This window comes from Pseudorca crassidens, chromosome 4 (assembly GCF_039906515.1).
Source record: "Pseudorca crassidens isolate mPseCra1 chromosome 4, mPseCra1.hap1, whole genome shotgun sequence".
Taxonomy (NCBI): Eukaryota; Metazoa; Chordata; class Mammalia; order Artiodactyla; family Delphinidae; genus Pseudorca; species Pseudorca crassidens.
Window position 1 is genome coordinate 141,152,549 of NC_090299.1, and position 23,738 is coordinate 141,176,286.

General features: G+C 35.0%; 1 protein-coding gene across 7 annotated transcripts in view; it reads right to left on the minus strand.

Annotated features, from left to right (window-relative positions):
* The window catches only part of BMPR1B (bone morphogenetic protein receptor type 1B), a 382,378-nt gene that overhangs the window by 69,668 nt on the left and 288,972 nt on the right, over nucleotides 1–23,738 (minus strand). The window contains exon 1 of one of the 7 annotated variants that reach the window (XM_067736926.1): nucleotides 7,783–7,994. The exons of the other annotated variants lie outside the window; for them this stretch is intronic. The gene's annotated coding sequence lies outside the window, so the exon portion shown is untranslated. Of the gene's footprint in view, nucleotides 1–7,782; nucleotides 7,995–23,738 lie in introns of those variants that run through there. 7 annotated transcript variants of the gene reach the window in all.

The following is a 23,738-nucleotide window of genomic DNA, read 5'->3' on the forward strand; positions in this document are numbered from 1 at the left end:
TTGTCATAGATTAACTGACCATAAGAGTGTGGGTTTATTTCTGGGCTCTCTATTCTGTTCCATTGATCTATGTGTCTGTTTTTCTGCCAATACCATACTGTTTTGGTGACTATAGCTTTGTAAAATAGTTTGCAAGCTGGGAGCATGATGCCTCGAGCTTTGTTCTTCTTTCTCAAGATTGCTTTGGCTACTCAGGGTCTTTTGTGGTTCTATACAGATTTTAGGGTTGTTTGTTCTATTACTGTGAAAAATGCCATTGGAATTTTGATAGGGATTATATTGAATCTGTAGACTATTTTGGGTAATATGGACATTTTAACAATATTAATTCTCCCAGTCTGTGAGCATGGATTAGCTTTACATTTGTTTTTGTCTTCTTCAGTTTGTTTCATCAATGTCTGATAGTTTTTAGTGCACAGGTCTTTCACCTCCTTGGTTAAATTTATTCCTAGGTATTCTATTCTTTTTGATGCAATTGTAAATGGAAATCGTTTTCTTAATTTCTCTTTCTGATAGTTCATTCATTATTAGTGTATAGAAATGCAACATATTTCTCTACGCTGCTTTTATACCCTTCAATTTTACTGAATTCATTTATTAGTTCCAACAGTTTTTGGTGGAGTTTTTAGGGTTTTCTATATATAACATCATGTCATCTGCCAATAGTGACAGTTTTACTTCTTCCTTTCCAATTCAGATGCCTTTTATTTATTTATTTTTTGCCTAATTATTCTGGCTAGCATTTCCAATACTATGTTGAATAAAAATGGCCAGAGTTGGGCTCCCCTGGTGGCGCAGTGGTTGAGAGGCATGGGCTCATGCCCCAGTCTGGGAAGATCCCACATGCCGCAGAGCAGCTAGGCCCGTAAGCCACGGCCGCTGAGCCTGCGTGTCTGGAGCCTGTGCTCCGCAACGGGAGAGGCCACAACAGGGAGAGGCCCACATACCGCAAAAAAAAAAAAAAAGGGCCAGAGTGGGCATCCTGGTCTTGGTCCTAATCTTAAAGGAAAAGCTTTCAGCTTTTCACTGTTGAGTATGATGTTAGCTGTGGGCTTGCCATATATATAGCCTTTCCTGTGTTGAAGCATATTCTTTCTATACCTGTTTTGAGAGTTGTCGTTGTTTTTATCATAAATGGATGTTGAATTTTCTCAAATGCTTTTTCTGCATGTATTTAGATAAGATTTTCATCCTTCATTTTGTTCATGTGGTAAATCACATTGATTGATTTGTGGATGTTGTAACACCCTTACATCCCTGGAATAAATCCCATTTGATCACGGTGTATGATCCTTTTAATATATTGTTGAATTTGGTTTGTTAATATTTTGTTGAGGATTTTTAGATATGTTCATCAGGGATATTGGTCTGTAATTTTCTTTTCTTATGGTGTCCTTGTCTGGTTTTGATATCAAGGAAATGCTGGCCTCATAACATGATTCTGGAAGTGTTTCCTCTTCTATTTTTGGAAGAGTTTGAGAAGGATTGGTATTAATTCTTCTTTGAATGTTTGATAGAATTGACCAGTGAAGCCATCTGGAACTAGACTTTTGTTTGTTGGGAGGTTTTAAATTATTGGTTCAATTTCCTTAAGATCTTCCTAATACCTAGTCCACATTTGAAATAAAGGGTCAATAAGAAACTGAACTGTTTTATTTACTGTTATAATTATGAAAAGGGATTTATAAAAGGATCACTTTCATATAAAGTCATTCTGAATTTATGCCAAATCTAGCCAGCCTCATATAGGCAAGCTTAGGCATTTTAGATCAAAAACAAGACTGAACACATCAGCTAAGGCATAAAAAAGACAATTACAGGGCTTCCCTGGTGGCGCAGTGGTTGAGAGTCCGCCTGCCGATGCAGGGGACACGGGTTCAAGCCCCGGTCTGGGAAGATCCCACATGCCGTGGAGCGGCTGGGCCTGTGAGCCATGGCTGCTGGGCCTGCGCGTCCAGAGCCTGTACTCCGCAATGGGAGAGGCCACAACAGTGAGAGGCCCGCGTACCGCACAAAAAAAAAAAAAAAAAAAAAAAAAAAGACAATTACATGTATATAAAATTAATAATCATCTCATAAAAACATGAATTTAGCCTGACTTTCTGATAAATTTATATAAAAGAAGATAATCATTAAAAACAATGGCAAGATTACTAATTATGAAAGAAACATTACATATAATTTAATACATTATATTTTCTAAATCAGCAAATTAAAAGGAATTTTTTTCCACCAAGGAAAGCCAAATAGTGAATGGTTTCTACTTAGGTTGAAAAGAATTTCAACAAAATTGATTATTTCTTCCCAGTAGCTACTTCCCAGTAGCTTTAACCCAGACAGTTAAGGCTTTTTTAATATTTAGTAATAGAATTATAAATAAATCTGACAGAAAAATGTAAGAGGGAAAAAAAACTGAGAAAAGTCAGACTGTCCGGAAATGTCTTAGGAATAAATACTACACCCTCTTTAGTTCAGTCCATTTTCAGTTTCCTTCCTCCCTCCTACCTTCCCCCTCCCCTAACTCCCCACCTCTTTTTCTCCCTAATACCAATCTTTAGCTTAACAGTGTGAATCCAGACACTTCAGATGCTGCCTGGTTAGCTTAGCTAGTTACATTATAGTTAATCCAGGTTAACTATCCAAATTACCATGATAATACAAAGTAGGGCCTGTGGAAGCCAATCTAAAATTGTTTCTCATTTTTCAGAGGATCAGATTTTTTTAGGGAGCAACTGAACCACAAGATCACTTCCAAACATGTTTCTGTGTGTGTGTGTGTGTGTGTGTGTGTGTGCGCGTGTGCGTGTTCTTAATAAATTGCAACTAAATTATATTCCTTATGATTTTCATATATGAGATAGATTTACAAATTTTCAGGCAAATTACTCAAACTTCACAAAATAATATAATGATCAGCATGCAATAGTGTGACTTCCATTCAATTACAGAAGCTAAGCAGATGGTTATCTTCCTTGAATATCTTTTCATGGATATATGTTACAGTTACACACATGTTTTCAGCTATTTTGTATGTCTGTATATAGTTATACACAAGTTTTCTATGGCATCTCTTCTTGTGTAAGTTAGGAAGTAAGGCAGAGTTATAAAGAATTTCTTTAAAGTACTCATCTGGAATCAGTGGACAATTATTAGTTGGCAGCCTGGTATAAACACTATAAAATAACTCATTTTTGATGTATATACTTAACAAATCAATTATTTTTACTATTTCTATATTATTTTATATTATAGTGTACCCTTCCATATGATTTTTACAGAAAAATGAAACAAGATTTTTATAGAAAAATCAGAAAACACAGGATAACAGTAAATTGCAAAAAAAAATGCAATACTACAACTCTGCAAGAAATAAATTTTAGCTTCCATATTCATCCATTATATCCTAAAGTACATTTTAGTTAATGTACTAGTTTTGATTATTTTTTCTCGGTAACATTCTTATTTCAAAAATAGAATAAAACATTTTAAGTTTTTGGTATAAAATATTGTTGTATGATATATGTCATAGTGAAGAGGATATCGGAATCTACTGTCACATTAAAACACATGGAGAACGATCTTTATGGACAGCAATAATTCAAGGAAATTAAACCTCAAATACACTATGTATTAATACTAAGAAATGGATGTGAGTCTTCAAAATTCATTTAAAGATGACATGTAATTATTCTGTGCCACAGGATCTGCTAGTAATCTATTTTCCTTTCTTCATTTTATTTTTTACTTTTTAGCTCTCTAAATATCTCAAGAATTAACAAAATTTTGAGTGTCTTCTCTGTTCTACCTCATCTTCACAAGAGGGCAGGCCGGACCAAGAAGAGAAATTGAAATTCATGTCACACAAGTCTGTACTTCAAGTATCTTGGGTAAAAAGATTAGTGGAAGAAAATTTGAAAGTACTACTGAACTGTCCAGCAATGCTTTGGGACTGATCCAGTCTAACACTATCCATGTTGCTATGATAATAAATAATGTGAATCAATGCTCATTTCCTTTCTCAACCAAAACTGGTTTAAAGAGTACACTGGTTAAAAACCAAAACCTGTAACACACAGGAATAAAACTTGAATCAAAGCTTGAAAACAATATTAATTTTCAAGCTAACTTTCAGTGATCCTGAATGGTGGGTTTAAATAGATAACTAACTTTTATTTTCATCACTTAAGCCTTGAATCATTTAACTCAATTTAATAATTTAATTTACTGTCTAATAAGCATACTCAATTCAAAAGTCCTGACCTCAATTTTCATTGCCTAACCCTCTCTCATTATACTAAGACATTTTCAAACAATTTTTCTATGTTGTTTGCAACAAGAACTTAGAAAAAAATATAAACAACATGAAACGCAATCGTTAATAAAAAGTTGAAATACGTCCCTAAACTCTTTTGAAAACAAAATATAAATACAACTTAGATTCAAAAATACCAAAGCAAAATCACATGCATTACAAAGAAAGAGTAGACTTTCAATTATTAATAGTGAAGTGAACTGCACAGGAGTTTCTTTCTCCTTCGAGTCTCAGAAGTCAGAGGAGAGAGGGACAAGGGAGGCTGTAGGTGGTAAGTTCTGGGGCTACCATGCTACAGAGGGGGTTGAAATGCCAGGTGAGATACCAACACCAGGTGTGGTCACCAAGCAGTAGACTCAGACTTGACCAGGATATAACGTAAAACGGACAAAACAGTTCAAACCCCAGCTTAGCTACTGCCATGCTCTGTTGCCTTAGCAAGTCACTTACCTCTCTAACAGAGGATGTGGAAAGTGGCAGCACACATTGGCTTGCTAGGAGAACTGGTTGAGAGACTCCAAGTAAAGCACCTATCACAGTTCCTTGCACATACTAAGAGTGAATAACAGTAAACTGTTTTCTGTGCTGCTGAAGCTTACTATTCAGTTTTTTTGTTTTCATTCTTCAGATTTTTCTCTTTCTCCCCCTCAATTGTTTTTGTTCCTTTTCTCTACTGCTTCATCTCCTAAATGTTTCTATTTCTCTTCCATTTCTTCTTTCCCCAACCTCTTTCTCTCATCCTGATTCTCTCTTCAATTCCCCTTTCTTCTGCTTCATGTTACTTCCATTAACTTTGCCATTCTGGGCTCATCACTGTGCACAGAAAGTCTATAAAAATATTGAGCTTTTTGGTTTATGAAACATTGACACTTTGTTCACAGCTGAATAATACATTGTTATTCATTATTCATTTATTTAGCAAATAATCATTAAATCCATTCCATCTACATAACACAATGGCGCAGAGCACCTGAAGTACCTTCAGTAATATAACCATCTTGCTGGTGAGACAAATCAACTGCATGTGGAATATAGTGAGACAAATCAGCTACATATGGAAAACCAAAAACAGTATATGAAAATACTAAAATAGAAGTCAAAATGCCACATATAGTTGTCAAATGTAAGTAAGTCCTAGGTAGGAGGCACAGGAGGGAAGATTACTAGGGGTAAGTAACAGTAATCAACCAATAAATTTTATGGAAAACATAAGCACCAGGGATACTGACAGTTTTTCATTTCAGTGGCTCACTGTTGACACTACTGAATAGGGTAAGAAAAACACATTAGTTTTACAATGTTAAAGATTTCCTGGATCTCTATAGAAACCAGAGCTTTTATAATAACATATTTTACACGTTTCCATCTGCCAGCAATTGTTTCTCTTTTTACCATACTTACACATCCACATGACCATATCACTCAGTTTCTGTATGATAATCATGTTTTCAACATTTTATATCATAAAAGTTCTGCCCAGAGACCCCAAAACATCTGGATAAAAAGTGAAAGCTTCAATAATTCAAGTGTTTTGTATTCTGGGATGCTAGATTATGAGTTGAACAAATCATAAAAAGGTGAAATATTACATAAAGGTGAACATACAACATATATATTCATATTTGTTTGTTTTACAGGTAACTAATACAGAGTTATGAGCCTGAGTAAGCATCATAATTGATTATAACATGATTTATAGTTCTCAGGACATCACATTTATACTCTTTAAAGGTAGAACGGTAGCTAGCTTTCCCACAGGTTTTAATATGCTTTCGAATTTGGAGAAACTCAACCAAAATGTTCATATAAATTAAAAATCTTTGAAAATACTCTAAAACATGACATGATAACAAGTATCTTAATAAAAGTATCAACATAAGAAATAATAAACTTTACAAGCAAGTAACCACCATGTTTAAAGATAGTTTAACATCAAACTGAATCTATATCCATAAAATAGCATAATCACAGCTAATAGGATGATTTTAAAAGTTAAAAAAAATCTCTGCATTTAAAAATACTTAATATGTCTGTTCTTTTCTTTGTTGGAAAAGAAACTGAACCACAGCCTCTTTGACAATAATGTCAAAGAATCAACCAGGACATGGCAGACTGCCAAGCCAGGAGCTATAGTTTATTCGGTGACTTTCTATCAATGCTCTGCTTCACAGAGTTCTAAAGCTAATCAAAGCGGATGTTCAACTAGCCACCACACCAAAACTTACTCCGCAGCTTTGCAAAGCACTCCCAAGACAGCTTGAAGTGTAAAACTACTTTGAACAGACATCTATGTAAAGAAGAGAAGTGACAGTGAAGCCAGACATCAGAAACCCAATCACCAGGTTCATGCTATTCTTTTTCCCCAAAGAAAAAACCTGGAAAGCATTTAGGATCTCTCTGTTTCTAATCCTTTCTGGATCCTCTAATTGGATAATTGTTAAAGGATACTTTAGTAAGGAACATACTGATCTTGAAAATGTAAATATATTGCTATTACAAATGTTCAAATATTTGAGGCATAAAATATATGGAATATATATATTTAAAAACTTAACTTACAATGCACTATTATCAACTACTATCATCACCAATGAGTTTAAAGGTCTATGATGAAACAACATAGAATAATGATAACCAGCAGCAAAATGAATTAAAACGATCTGAATATTAGAAAGCCATTATAGAGTTTTAAGAGAAAAACTAAAGAATCTGAAGAAACAACTGTACAAAACCTGCAGTGCTATCTACATAGCTTTGTTTACAGTTATGTCATGCTTCATAGGAAAGTTTTCTAAGATAGATACCAAAAATGACATGAATTACTAAAATATACTTGCCTTAGCTTCTCTGACTGTATAGTTTACCTTAAAACAATTTATAACCTTCCTGATCAAATTAAATGACTTAGAAACTGGATTTTCAGAACATTCATTTCTTCTAATGTTTAAATCATTAATTTGTACTTTAAAATATTTTTGCATTTTTTAAAAACCATATTTGCAAGAAAGCAACTTTGACTTATAATCTATGAAATGAGACATATATCATAGAAAGCAGAAGAATTTACAACATCAAAAACTACAAACTCTACCACAGGACGTTACACAGCCAAAACACTTGGTTTTAACCATGACAGTACTGGAAAATGTGTAGGGGCAAACACACAAACCCACTCCAACACACAGACAACACAGAAGGTATAATAATATATGCAACATTTGTAGTAGTTTAAAAGTAACCTAAATTACACATTGCTGGGACATTTAAGCTAAACTGCATTTTCTTGCCGTGTAATTTTTGTGCGCGAAATTTTTGAACCCCTGAATTGTTCTATTTCCAAACCTCTATGCCAAGAAAGACTAAGTTCTATCATCTCTTTTGTGTGAACCAGAATTGGCTTAACTGATCTTGCTTACATTTCTGGAGGGAAAACAGCCTCTGTAAGATATAAAGCTTCTCCTACTACTCACTTTTGATTTCTGTATGCTTGATAGATCGTTGCCAGGTTCCTTGGGACGAGACATGAGGAGGACACACAGAATTGCTAGGGGTGTCCACTAAAAAGCACAGCACCGTAGGCAACACTAATCCTGCACCTGTGATGTGTTATTCACCAGTTAAGAAATGCAGTCCAGACGGTGGTTGCCTAATACAGCTCAGCTGTTTTTCTCAGTACTCCCTTTGATTATAAGCTGGCAAGAGAGATTATTCTGGTCAAGCATTGAGCTATGTTCAAGATACATGGCATATGACAGTGGAAAGGTGAAAGAGAAAGGAAACCTTAGAATCAAAAAAAAGTAAGTAAAAAGAAAAGAAAAAAAAGTCACTGACCACAGTGTATTATGTAACAATTCCAGATGGTTCAAAGCTGCCTCTGATTATACACAGGCAGAAAAATATACAACATTTAAGTATCTAGAAATCTATTTTTTGATATTACCCTTTAGACTTTTAGCATGGTAGTTCAACATGCAATTCTTTGGTTTATTTTAAAATCAGCACAACTTCACAAATTGATCAGCTACATAAACATTTAAAAATCTTTCTTTAAAGAGGTTTACCTATTCTAGACATCAAACTCCTTTTATAATGTTGGGAAAACTGAAACCAAATGATTACCATTAATTTTATCTTTTTATTAAGTCAACCATATTATTGGACTTGACTCATTAAAATATGTGATATAAAATTTATGTTTGAGACACAACTATCCTATTCATCATATATGGCTTAAGCCAGCATAAAATATTATTTTAACCAGCATAAAATTGCTAGCAACTCCAAATTGATTTAAGAAATATTTATTATACACAAAGCTGTCTACAAAGCATGTTGGTTTCACAGAGATGAAGAAGAAACCACCACTATGCTCACAAACCTTAAAATCTAATGGGGGAGAGTAAATAAAAGTTACTTTTTCTGTTATTGTTGTTTTTTTGTCATAAAAGGGCTGCTGACCATTCACTCATACCAAAACTTTCACTCTTTTTCCTTTTACACTCTATATAAACACAAAACCATCTGTCCCCCAGGCCAGTATCCGTGCCATTTTAAATAATCTAAAACCTTACCCCAAAACCAGACACCCTTTCCTAATAGCAGATGGTTAAAAAACAAAAACAAAAAATTCGATTATATATACCCAAAGAGCTGAAATGAAGAAAATATATCAATTTCAAAATGTACATATGTAAGGTATATATTTTAAAATGTTTAAAATTTCAAGTTATTTTTTGTTTTCATTGATTAGATACTAATTAGCTGCTAAGCAAAGCAGTATATTAAAAAAAATTAGAAAAATTCCATATGATATATATTAGGAGCAAAAGGGTCAAAAGAAATTCCTATGTCCATAAAAGCATTCTCTCTCATCAGAATTTGACAAGTCTTAGAGCCTTCCTTTATATTTAGACATTAGTGTTAAAGATAATACTGCATTTAAAGTTCCAAATAACACTCTGAGGCTAACTGGAGGAGGACCAAGATTTAGGCAGTACGCCACAAAATGTTATATTAATACTTTAACGATTCCCATACTCTGGTCTGTGAGTCCAAAGTAAAATAAGACGGCTGAATTGGGTCCTGGGTACGTATATGACTAGCAAAAAATATAGACTCCTGATATTTTTTTGGACCAAAAAAATTTTTTTTCTGAAATTATACTTAATTGGCCATTAAAATAGTGCTGAGATTCTGAACCACCCTCCACTTTGTTTGATTTATTGGAATAAGATTTGCCAAAGGCAAAAGTCTTGTTGACATTTGGGCAGAAACACCGAGGAAAGATCCAAACTGAGACTATGTTATTGTAACGACTGTTATCTTAAATCTGTGTATGGCACACACTGGAACATTCTGGCCTCATGTTGCTCAAGCTGTCCCTCTTTCAATAAACAAATGGCTTCAGTTTTCAAAACATTCTTCAAAAGCAATCTTATTTTTTAAATTTTTTAATCGCATAAAGCCTAGTAGACTCAGTGGCCCAGCCTTTGAAAAGCCTGATCTTACCTTTAAATTTTCCTGCTTTATATTTCTTTATTCAATTCGTATCTCCTCATTTATGCCAAAAATTATATTTTTGTCCATACATTATATTCTAAGGTAAAAATTTTTTTATTTTTTTATTTCTTTATATATTCTTTATTTCTTTATTCAATTTATATTTATTTATTCAATTTATATTTCTTTATATTTCTTTATTCAATTCGTATTTCTTTATATCTATTTTTTCAAATAAATATATTTCTTTATTCAATTTATATTTCTTTATTCAATTCGTATCTCCTCATTTATGCCAAAAATTATATTTTTGCCCATACATTACATTCTAAGGTAAAAATATTTCCTTCCTCCTTTTTAAAATAATTATCAACATGGTATCTCATGAGAAACAACTGAAAAAAAGAACAACAAAAACCCTGAATCTAAGAGGCTACATGAAAAATAACTACCTCTCATAAACCCTTTCTTCATATGGTTCTTTATCTTCAACCACACCAACATAAGGCGGACATATCCCTGTGCGTTATGTTTTATCACCCTGAAATATTTTGATAAATTGGGGATATGATTTTAAATTTCAGTATCAGAGTAAGAAGGTATGAAATACATACTTACTCATGTTCTATTTAAATGACCGAAGTACTTACTCCCAAACAATAATATTAATATGGGAGGAAAGGACAGTGGCTACCTTAAATGGTCACTTCAGTTAGAAAGTTTTCCACTTTGACAAAGAATATATGAGATCAAACCAAATATTTTCCCAGAATTTAAGAGTTTGTACTTCAGCTATTAAGAAACCATTCTCTATGTTCACCTACAGAATGTCCTATTCTCTACCTAAAAACCCCAAAATTCAGTATGGGAGGCAAGAACTCTTACTATTTAATGAATCAGAGATTGGCAAAGCTTGTCAGCTTTAACTCTTACAGTCGTCAGGCCTGCTGATTCTCATGAGGAATGAAGTCTCATAGACTTTTGTTTTATCCTTAAGGGAAGAGCATGCGGGTCTTTTAGAATGAATAGGCCCCACTTAGGATATATGATTAGTTAACTAGAAAAGTTATTTATTTTCTTTTCATCTTTCTTAGCAGACAAAAAAATATCTGCTTTCATCATTAAAACCACAGTAACTATCTGGTGGTAATATGAAAATTTCCGGGTGGCACCCGTTCTCTACTATCAAGTCTAATAGCCTGACCAGAAAAGTATCAAACTTGTGCTAATTATTAATTAGAGAGATAATCTGGAATAAAACAAACCTCTCTAATAGCTATTTCCCCCCAAATTTTCACCCCAGTCCTTAGAATACAGCACTTTGTGACAGCTTTTGTGCATGCTGAAATCATGGTAAAGGACAAATTTCTCTTCTCATTTCATACCAATGAGGGGAAAACAAGCCTCGTCCAACAGGCATCATCCCAAATAATCCCCCCACCCCCAAGTGTTCAGGGCTCTTCCCTTTGTAGAGTTCAGTGTCTCCTCACTAGCAAGAAAGTATAAGCAGAGAGATCATTAGTTATGACATGTAGACGTTAGCAGATAATGTTGACTCACTTCAGGAACTATTAAACTATAAACAGTGTGCTGAAAGCCATTTATCTGCACTTTAGGATAAACAGCAGAACCTACTCAATTAAACGGATTGCAAAGAATAAGCTGCTGATGCCAAACCAAGTGAAGCTTAATTTTGAAAAGAAAAATCTGTGAATAAAAATCCACCTAGGATTCCAGGGATTCTGGCACATAAAATCCTTAACACTTTATTTTAAAATATAATATATAAAACACAGAACATATATTTTTAAAAGGCCAACTGATTCAGTTACCAAAGTTATTGCAGACTAGCTCGAGTTCAAAGTAAATTTATTGATACTTGATACATATTTTCTCTTAAGTGACAACATTTACAGTAAAACAGATGCTGAGCAAATGTGTGTTACCAAGGAAAGCTTTACCTATCACTATGTAAAAAGTAAAGTTGAATTGGGTCAGTTTTCTTCATCAGCACTATTCCTATTCACAAACAATTTAACTGTTTTGAGAATTTCTAAATGACTCCTTCCAAGAAAAAGAAAGACAACCTGAGTGCAACTGTATCATAAATGAATGATATTTATGTTTATTATGTAAATATATATACATATTTCCATCTCTAGCATGTTAAAATGCTACAAGAAAAATACTAATCTATCATGCAACCTCAGAGGTTTTATTCCACAGTTGATTAGAAGGATATGAGATAAACAAGGCCCTTCCTGCTAGTACCATATACAGGTAAAACATATTACGTTTAGAATTTATTTTTCCTACTTGTCAGAAAATAAATCAAAATCTGCTCTTTTTCACACTTCCAGATGTCAAAATCTTTTCAAAACAATTTTGATGTCAGAGAAGAGAACACACAGGTGTGTTTTATGTCAACTACTGAAAGCAACTGAAGGTTAGCCTGGAATCTGATCACTCTACTGACACATTCTTGCAGGCATTACGAACACTCCCTGAAGGAACATTACACTAATGCTGACTAATTTTAAAAAACATCCCAAATCTCATTAGACCTATTCTCTAGCAGTATTGTTCAAAAGCATCTCTGCTAGTAACACCACATTCATTGCCACCTCTTAGCAAAGCTTTAATGCTTTCTTCAATATCACCTTTACTGTTCTTCTTCATTGACAATACAACAAGGTTGAACAACAATAAAATATTCGATATCAACATGCATAAGTTTTTGTCACATCAATGAAAACTATGACAACCCACAAAAAATCAAGTGTTAGGAGGTCAGTAACAAATGCTTAAGAGAAACTGGTTCACATTAATGGACACTTTGCCTTGAGGAAACCAAGCCTAAGACAGAAAGATGGCAGTAGTATTTCAATTCTGAAATTATCAGTGCTTATGCTAAAAAACTGTACTTGGTTACAAAACCTATATTAAACACAAACAGCAACTTAAATGTGACATGTTCTTAATTTTTTAAAAATAGTGACTGGAAGGAAATTCTTGCCATTAGATGACTAGGGTTGCCAATCAAGATCAGAAAAATGCTGCCTACCAGCAAAATGACCTAATAGTCATAGATTTCTGATGTTTATTAAGACCTAGAAGTAAACACATCAATTCAGACTTTAAAAAATCATTTCAATCATATAAACATTCATTCAAAAGATTTAGTATTTATATAACCCTTCCTTTGCTCACACACACACACACACACATACACACCCAAGTATGTCCACAATGAGGACCTGCAAGTAACAAATCATCACCGCAAACTTGTCTCTTCTTGTCAAATGTTCTTAGTATTTTCCAAACCTCCAAAAATGTCTCACTTCTGAACAACACCACCCCCCCAGGTAACAACTGAGACTTTTAAAGCATTTTTTCTTTTTCTTTTTCTCAGTCCATCATCCAGTACCTGAATGCTCATGTCAGAACACAAGCTGATGCTCAGAGCAGGGTGCCCAGGGCACTCTCACTTCTGCAGCTATATTGGCAGTGGCTCATAAATGTGCTTTTGTATTTCGTATCTACACAAGTCAAGTTTCTCAGCTTTACTTTTCTTCTCAGTAGCAGCAAACCCTGAGCTCTTCATTGCTAATATTCTACAATGCATGAGGAAAACAAGGGCAGGGGCCCTCCATTGGAGTACATGTGCAGAATAGGACTTTTTAAATTTTAAATCTGAGACTCTTTTCTGCCTTCCTTCCTCATTTCTTATCTCCCAATCCCCAATGGCTTCTCAAAAACTTCAATATTCTTGAAGCTCCAGATGTCTCCTTTCTTCCCTCCCAATCCCACTGAGAAGACAGGAAACACCAGGTGTGAAATGTCTCTGTTTGCCCCCCTCCACTCAGTACACACCTCTTAACTGGGAGCTTTTCCTGGCTTGCCCTCTCAGGGGAACCACCCTGTCACTTGTCTGCTGGACCCCATCTCTTCTCACACACCCAGATGCACAGCCGAGACCACAGTTTCTCACAGAGGATGGTTTGCTTTCATACGTTCCTTCCTAGGTTACGAACAAAGAGCAGTTTTCCCAGGTTAGATCAGCCCAGCTGAAGGAGGATTTTAGGACAAAGAGAAAATGAGTGTATTGGGAAGAAAGGGCAAAGGAGCCCTGAAAGGAAAACTTGAGATGCTTATGCTTGTGCCATTATATCAAAATATAGTAACTTATATACAAAACATGTAACCAAGCACCATCTCTTACAATAGGCCAAGTCACATGTATGACAGGAGAATTAGATTCCAAACAGGTGTAGGAATCATGATCTCTAGCCCTAGCCATGCTACCGACTTGGAAGTCTCCAGAATGCTTTGATTGGAAAACCAGCACAGTGATGATTTACCAAATAAGGCACAGGCAGTAAACATAGGTTCTCAGGATATGTTTTGGAAGGAATACCAATGAATGAATTAGATCACTAGAAAAGACTCAGCCAAACATACCTGTCTAGATTAGAAACTCAGTGTGAAGGAAGTGACCCTGAGTCAATGCTGTAACATAGCAGTGCCACACGGTGACTGCTTTTTGCATGACCACATTCCCAATGACAGTGGGTGTTTCTAAAGAAGAGAATCTGTGCAGAAAGAAGTGGTGGTTGCCCTGGTAACCCAAATATTCCAAAACACTACAACGTGTTCTATCTAACTACTTCCAACTCTACCCTTACCCAATAAACAATCTGGAAAAAGGGCATCGAACATCCCACTGCCTAAGATCATAACTAGTGATGGACAGGAGGGATAAAAATCAACCCAAGCTTGTCTGAATACAAGCGTAGGAAATCATTCATAACTAAGTACACATGTCTTTATATCTTAGATATGGATGTATCTGTGGATATCCCTGACTTCACCCGCCTAATTTCAGGCAGATTTTTAAGTCTGATGTTGTATTTACATATTTAGGGAATATTACATACATATTAAATTATGTATGCTCATGGGTCTGCATTAATGAGGTTTACTGGAAAAGGAATTTGAATAGACTGAAAGGAGAGACTGTATTATATTAGAGAAAGGGGGAAAAAAATGACAGGACAAACGGCCAAAAACGAACAGCAGTTGGGAATTTCCAAAATTAAACTGACATATAGAGTAACCTGGAAATAACTTTCATTTCCCTTGAGCTGATTATTTACACAATCTATGTTTAAATAAAGGTTGAATTTTACTCTGATACAACATATTAACTCGATTGATTAAGTTCATATTTTTAATTCTATGCAGTCGTAGTAAAATGGGAACACATTATGAAGAAACAAAAAAAGAAGAAACAATAGTGTGGTGGAACCAGGGCTTAATCCCATCATCCGTAAGGTATCAATGGGCTGTGGGTGAAGAGAGGAAGTCTCATCACGTGTACTGGAGAACTATGCCCTCCTCTCTAGAAATGACCCAAAGGGTGCTATCCAGGAATTTTATCAGCCTGCTCTGAGGGGACGGGTTGTCGGACCCTGACTGTCATACGCACTTTCCTGTCCCAAACACTGCCACTCCCTTTTGTCTTTTCATTACAGTATTACATCTCCCCAAACACCCCCTTCCTTAAATCACTTCAGCTAAATTTCCAACAAGTACTGAATTCCTAAGGTTTGAAAAAAATCAAAAGTATGATAAAAATAAAAAATAAAATAAAATCAGCCAGTAGTCACAGAAGGTTATGTCTCTTTATCACAACAGTTTTGTCCTCTTTCTCATTTGTTTTTGTGTGCTTTTGCTTTCATCGGCATCTGTTGGGACGGGTAAGTACAGTTCTTGCCAAAGATAATGGAGTTCTTTTAGTCTGGCCAAGCAAAGAAAAATGGGAGGCAAAGAAAGGATGAGAACAATTATGTTCAAAATGCTGCCAAATTCAAAGCAATTCAGGGGTCACAACAGTATGTTTGTGTGCCCTGAATTACCTTATCAGTAAAAGGAGATGGTAGGAAAATATGTTCTCTAACCGCCCTCCTACTTCAGATACATTACGGTTCTACATAACTTCCACTTTGCTGATACACATTTTTTTTGTATCTATAGCGTAGAAAGAGGGTACTGAATACCGTATCGATAAAATGTAAGAATCCCAGTTCTGTTATCTATTAGTTGTGTGACCTTAGGCCAGTTCTTAATTTTTTTTTTTTATCTGAAACACTTCATAGTAACAATACTTCCATTTCAAGGAGTCTTCAAGGAACAAGAGGAAATCATTTATCTATCGGCAATTATGTGTTTATAAATCTCATATAATGTAATCCTGAAAATACTCATTTTATACATGAGGGGACTAGGGCTGGGAGAGGTTATTTTCCTGAGAGCAAACAAGTGAGTAGCAGGCAAGGGTGGGAGGCAAGCTCTGGTCTCTGTGACTTTTAAAAGCAATGATTCCTCCAGCTAGCAGTTCGCAAAGGTTTTGTTCTCAAGATCCTTTTTCATTATTAAAAATTATTAAGGGCACCAAATTTTTTAGTTATGTGGATTACAATATTTACTATATTAGGAATTAAAACTGAACAGTTTTTAAATATGTATAATTCATTTACAAATAATAATGAACCCATTTTAACATGTTTTTAAAACAATAATGAAAAAAGTGGTACTGTTTTACATTTTTGCAAATCTCTTTAAGGCCTAACTTAATAGAAGAAATTGGGTATCTGCCTCTGAATTAAATCTACTGCAACATATTGTGTTTGACATATATGAAAAATATAGGGTCACACATTATGTAGTTGAAAAAAGGAGCTATATTTTAGTAGACGTTTTTCATAATAGTGGTTATTTGATATTACACAAACACTGGAGAAGTAGAAGTCTCTTCAAAGTTAGATGCAATGTCGAATGTGAAACCCCATCAATGAAATTTTCATATTCTGATAAATTAAAATCTACTGTCTATCATGTACTTTGAGTGGATGTTTACACGGGCATGAATATGAAACAATGGGCACTGACTGATTATTTGGAAAAATAAATCTTGGTTCACTCAGTTATGCAGATCAATCCTGTGGATACAGGCTTTCCAAAATCCTAATTTTTGTTTGAAAGTTTGAATTTGATCATTAGCAATAAATACTGTCAGTTGTTTTCCCTGAAGTGACAGGCTCACTTTGTTCATTTTTGAGAATATGTCTGCAAATATCCATGTCTGAATAACCACAGTTTGTCTGTCAGTCATTCTTTCTAGTAAAAATTGCCTTTCATGAAAAGTCTCATGGTAACCATTAATCTTCAGTATGCTGAAGAACTTCATTCTGTATACTTAACATTCTGTCACACAGCATATTAAAAAGAAATTTACTCAGAGGTTGGAATTTAATAAACTTAATAATTTTTACAGTTTCATTCTTGATATTATTAAATGAAGGTAGCTTTTTGTTTGGTGTTGGGTAGGTGGGGTTTGGTTAGCTGGTTTGGCGTTTGGTCAGTGGGCTTGTTTGATGGTTTGTTTTTACTGTGATGGCAGTGAAGAATACAAGAACAGTTTGGTACCCTGTCTTGATCTGCGCTCAGGTGCTACCAACAGTTCTAACCACTATTTCTCTTTTGTACCATAAGTGCAAATGTTAATAATATATCATATGATTATGCTTGTGAATCATATTTCGAGAACTGCCACACTAGATGACCAACTACTGGTCACTAGAGATATAAAATTTATGTATATTTTAAGATAAGCTAAGAAATTTTAACAATAGTGGAAGAGAGGGGAATGAGTATAAGAGATAATTTTAAAATGGGAAAATGATTAAAATGTATATATTATTGAACCCTTTTGGGATATAAAGAGAGATTTTCAGTAAGAAACACTAGATTGCCCACAAAAGTATTATGTGCGCCAAATACATGTGAAAGCAATTATTAACGTAAATTTATGTTTTAATTGGTCTTTAAATGACACAGTTAAAGTACCAAACCTTAATTAAGCAAGCACCACTCACTTAGACGCTGCCAGTTATGAAATGTTGATAAACACTTGAGAAAAGAAGAAATGATTCATTAATATGAAAGTAAAACAGGTACACAAAGTTCTCAGAAAAGTAATTAAAAAGAGAAAGAATTTGCTAAATATGGTACTAATTAGTCCTGGTTGAGTTTTGTTTCCTTTGCTTTGAATTTTGGTTGTAAACTATCATAGGCAGTATTTTCTGTTTCTTCTGCATGGTTGTGTGTTTTTTTTTCTTTTTCACATTGAGCACTGAAAGGTTGATCATAATGAGACAAGCTTTTCTCTAACTTTAACTATGTTTATGTCTTGATTTGAACATAGTTTAAGTCTCTTGATTTCCAAACACAGGGCAGTTTTTCCTTCATGCTACAGAAAACAGCCAGTTCTGAATTAAGAAAAGTCAGATTTTGTATCATCCAAGGGTTGTAAACAAGGGATACACTGAGATCTTTTTTCCCACCAAAAATATTATATAGGAAAGCGCAGAGCATCTTTCTCACGTGAGGTCTTAAATGTGCTATTATTTCACACTCAGGTGAAACTGCATGAGATTAAGAGTTATATCTCTTTAGTTAACCACGACAAACCTCAGCATCTAGGACAGTGTCTGGCACTTGGCAGACACACATAAATTGCTGATTTGGTATGTGGAACAACTTCCCCATTATGAAGGTTTCAAGGATCATCTAATGTGAGAGAAGGTACAAACAATGTTATCTCACATATATCTATGATCTATGAGGTTATTTCAGAAACGGGAGTGTGTGTCTGTGCTCTACTATGATTGCTATTTCGTAAAATCTCCACTTTTAAAAATTGAAAACAAAATGCAAAAATGCAGCTAGATTTTTCTGACACTCCTTCTGTCCCCTATACATATAATTTTCAAACTCAAGAAAGATCGACTTTGACCCCACTTTGACAGAGCCAATTCAATTCAATTATGTTTTAGGTTACTACGGACTGAAACATTGGAACATGGGTGTAAAAGGAAGGTTCTGAACATTGTCTCTAATGCCAATGTAACCTGGACAGCATTTACAGAAGGGAGCACAGGGCTAGAGATCATGACCTGCTTGGCTAATTAGCTGTATGCCTTTGGAAAAACCCATGCATTTCTCTAGACTTCCATTTCTCCATTTTGAAAATAAGAATAATCATGTATACTTGTCTCATGGTTATTGCTAAGATTAAATGAAGCACTATATAAAGAACTTAACATAGACCCTGTGACGGAGATAGAGTTAATGCCCAATAAATGTTAGTTCCCTTCATCTTTCAGAAATCTATGGATTAAAACTTGATTGTAAAGACTGTGAGGTTTGTAACAGACAAAAGCATACATCTTTCACTCCAACTATATAAATGACTACCAGAATCCAGAACCAATTTAAAGATATAGAGCAGTTAAATGTATTAAAGACCTAAATGTAAGACCGCATACTGTAAAACTCCCAGAGGAAAACATAGGCAAAACACTCTTTGACATAATTCACGGCAATAACTTTTTGAATCCGTTTCCTAAAGGAAATCAAGGCAAAAATAAACAAATGGGACCTAATTAAACTTAAAAGCTTCTGCGCAGCAAAGGAAACCATTGACAATACGAAAAGACAACTTACTGAATGGGAGAAAATCTTTCCAAGTGATATAACCGATAAGGGATTAATATCTAACATATATAAACAACTCATACAACTCAACATCAAAAAAAAATTCAATTAAAAAATGGGCAGAAGAATTGAACAGACATTTTTCCAAAGACGAAATGCAGATGGCCAACAGGCGAAAAGATGCTCAGCAGGGAAATGCAAATCAAAACCACAATGAGGTATCACCTCACACCTGTCAGAATGGCTATCAAAAAGACACAAATAACAAATGTTGGCTAAGACACGGAAAAAAGGGAACGCTTTGTACACCGTCAGTGGGAAAGTAAATGGGTGCAGTCACTGTGGAAAACAGTATGGAGGTTTCTCAAAAAACTAAAAATAGAATCATCACATGACCCAGCAATTCCACTCCTGGGTATATATCCAAAAAACAAAAACAAAAACACTAATTTGAAAAGATACATTCACCCTAATGTTCACAGCAGCACTATTTACAATTGTCAAGATACGGAAGCAACCTAAGTGTCCATCAATAGATGAATGGATAAAGAAGATGTGATATACACACAATGGAATACTACTCAACCATAAAAAAGAACACAATTTTGCCATTTGGAGCAACATGGATGGACTTGGAGGGCATTATGCTAAGGGAAATAAGTCACAAACAGAAAGACAAACACTATATGATATCACTTATATGTGGAATCTAAAAAATAGAACTAGTGAATATAACAAAAAAGAAGCAGACTCACAGATACAGAGAACAAACCAATGGTTACCAGTGGGGAGGGGAGGGAGGGGCAATATAGGGGTGGGGGAGTGAGAGGTACAAATTACTGGGTATAAGATAGGCTCAAGGAGGCACAACACAGTGAATACAGCCAATATTTTGTAATAACTGTAAATGGAAAGTAACCTTTAAAAATGTATAAGAAAGAAAAAGAATGACAAGGAAAAACTGTACACACACATCTGTTTTCTATGATTTATCACTGGTATTCCCTACTTACTGGAACTAATTCATATTTCCAATTTTCAATCAATTTTAACCACTTTCTAATTTGTTTTTTAAACTGATGTCACTATTTGGAAGAAAACATGTGGAATTTCCATTATCATGGTTCCTGCTAGTGGTGATAAATAAATGTGGTGATAAATAAATAAATAAATAAATGTGATAAATAAAAAAACTACAGAATATTACGCATCACATGAAGTATACCAATATTACTTACTCATATTTAGAGTTGGGTATTATGTCCTATCAACTTTGCCTTCAGAGCACTCTACATAAGTGTATCTTAAAAATAGCATGCCTCATATGCCATATTCAATTCACTGTAAAGTTGTTACCAACTGCTATATAGCATTAGCTACTACTTTTTAACAAATTTTTATGTCTTCAGGGCATCTTATACTTTGCAAGCTACATGAACATATATGTGTGAGTTAAACAGATTCAGAAATTATACATATATGCATTCTATAACATCTACATAAAGTGTTAATGAAATTTTTAAGCTGGCCTACATTTATCATGTACCTCAGCTCTTCTACTGATATATATAATCATATACAGCCAGTTATATAACTTCACCAGATTCTAATGTCCTATGTTTTTAACAAGAAGACAATTATGAGAATATAGAGGTAACACGGCCACTCATTTTAAAAGGTATGAAGACAATCTAAAAATTGCATATAGAAAGTGGCCTGTCAATTAACCCTTTACTGTATACAAAGTCTGTCACAATGTGGTTTGTATGCTTCAGGGAAGTAAATAACAATTGCTGAAATGATCCACAAATGAAATAAAGAAAACTACGGAGTACTTACTACAGGCGAAACACTGTTCTAAGAGCTCTCACACATTTTCATATAATTCTTACCACAGCCAGCAAGGAAGGTACAATTATTCCCATTTTTATAAATGACTGAGGCTCAGGTATAAGGTCTCAAGACTGAGCTGAGATTTTCGCTACTCCATATAACTGCTTTAATTAAATCTCTGATCTTTCTCCCACATCTGTGATCCTTTATTTTCACTGGTGCCTTCTAAAAATAACAACACACATGCATAAACTTGCAAAACCAAAAAGCTGAAGCAAAATAAACAAAAAGTTCTAATTCTAAAGTTCTTAGGAAGGCATTCAAGGTACTTCAGCAATTGACCCAACCTACCTTTCCAGCTTCATCTCCTACCATGGTCTCCTCCGGGTCCATACGTATCATACGCATCATGTTTTTTTCATATTCCCATGCCTTTGCTCATAATATTCTTTCAGCCTATAACAGCCTCCATTTCTCCCATCTGTGTTACATTTCTCAATCAGAAATATATGCATCTTTTTTTTTTTTTTTTGCGGTACGCGGGCCTCTCACTGCTGTGGCCTCTCCCGTTGCAGAGCACAGGCTCCGGACGCGCAGGCTCAGTGGCCATGGCTCACGGGCCCAGCCGCCTCGCGGCACGTGGGATCCTCCCGGACCGGGGCATGAACCCGCGTCCCCTGCATCGGCAGGCGGACTCTCAACCACTGCGCCACCAGGGAAGCCCTATGCATCTTTTTTATTTCTCATGAAACTTTGCCATGTTATACATTTTACTCTACCTTGAAGAACAGTTAGTTGCACACACATTCCGGCCTATCAACTATCACCTCCTGATTGCAAGTAGTACAGTTTTTTTACCTGTGAGTCACCCAACTGATTATTAATTTGAATAATTAGCTGTGTGACCTCAGACAATTTACTTAGCCCCCACGAACCTCAATTTCCTCCTCTGTAAAAGGAGGACGACAGTATTTATCCATTCATATGTATAAAATATTTAGAGCAGTAACTTAAGGAGTTTTCCCCACATAAGTGTGAACAATTTGTATACTATTAATAGCTGAAATTTGTGACCAAAGAAATGCATTGTTTGATGTTAACTAGCTCACATCCTCATCCAACTCTGTTTTTAGCATTTGTAAATTTGTGAAGGAAAGACACTTAAGTTTTTAAGTATAAAAACATTTTTTTAAAAAACAAGATTGTATAACTTTTCTAAGTAGTTTTACAAGGGCAAATATATACACATTATCATAATGGATTCCTGCAGAGCACAAGATAAGCTCATCCCTCCAAGCAAAGTACCAGTTCATCCTGAAATTTTACTACACATACAGTGACATGAAGGTTATAAATCAACGTAGGACTCTTGGGAAGAGACAAGATTATTCACGGGACTTTACCATTTCTCCATACAATTTGGGGTCTCTTGTTTTGCATGCTTTCTGAACATTCTGCCAATCATACAAAAACATTAAGCCTGTTTTACAGTTATAGGACATTCACAGTTCAACATCTGGGTCTCCTCTCCTTTCTCTCTTTGCATTAGGCAACTTTACAACTTTGATCCTTTAGCTCTTGGCATCTACCTCAGGGTTGTAATAGTGACTTTATGGGAGAAGGGAGCTATAGACCACACTGAGCTGCGAGACGGCAGCCTTATTATAGCATGCACCAAGAAGCAGATTGAGCAGTAGTAACGTACAGAGTGCCTATCTGGAAAAAGCAAAAATACTTAGTGTGTTCTTTAGAGAGTTTCCACTCCAAAATGAGGACTGGATGGCTAAGAACTATAAAGGCAAACGTAACAACCACCAAATCTGGCAGTTTCACTTCTCAAACATCATAAATATAGCAATCACTTTTCCAACAGAAAATAATCCTTACAAGTGAAAGTCTACTCAGTTACTGTAAAATAGATCCAACATCTTGCGTAGGTCTTCTCGTAGACTAAGAAGAGAAGATGGTGAAAGCAGTAAAAATTCCAGTGAAACTATGACTAATTATTATTCAATTTATGAGGCTTGTCTTAAAGATAACAGCAACTCAGCACTTTACAAAGACAAATTTAATCTTATGACCTATAGCGGTAAAGCAGGATGGTAGGTTACTTACAAGTAAATGCGATGTCCTTTAGAGGAACACATTTATCAATAGAATACAAATTTTTGGTTTCCAGGTCAGTGCTTACTTCTGCAAATGTTAAGTCTTGTACTGATAGAAAATATGTGGATGGAAGCTTTAGTACTTCTCTGCTCATCCCAATACATGCTTCCATTTCAAATTTAAAATAATGATGAGGAGGCATGTAACTTTCTGGGCCATTATCTGATTTCACGTCCAAGTATTTCTTTATTTCCATGACCAAATAACAATGATTTACATGAAATAACAGCAAACATGGTATAACTGCTCTCATTTCAAAATACCTTGTTAACTCTGACGATGGCTCATTCATAAAAGCCTGAGCTTTTGAGAGCGACTGAATGTATATTTATGCATCCCTACATTCTGTGTGACATATTTGGACCAAGAG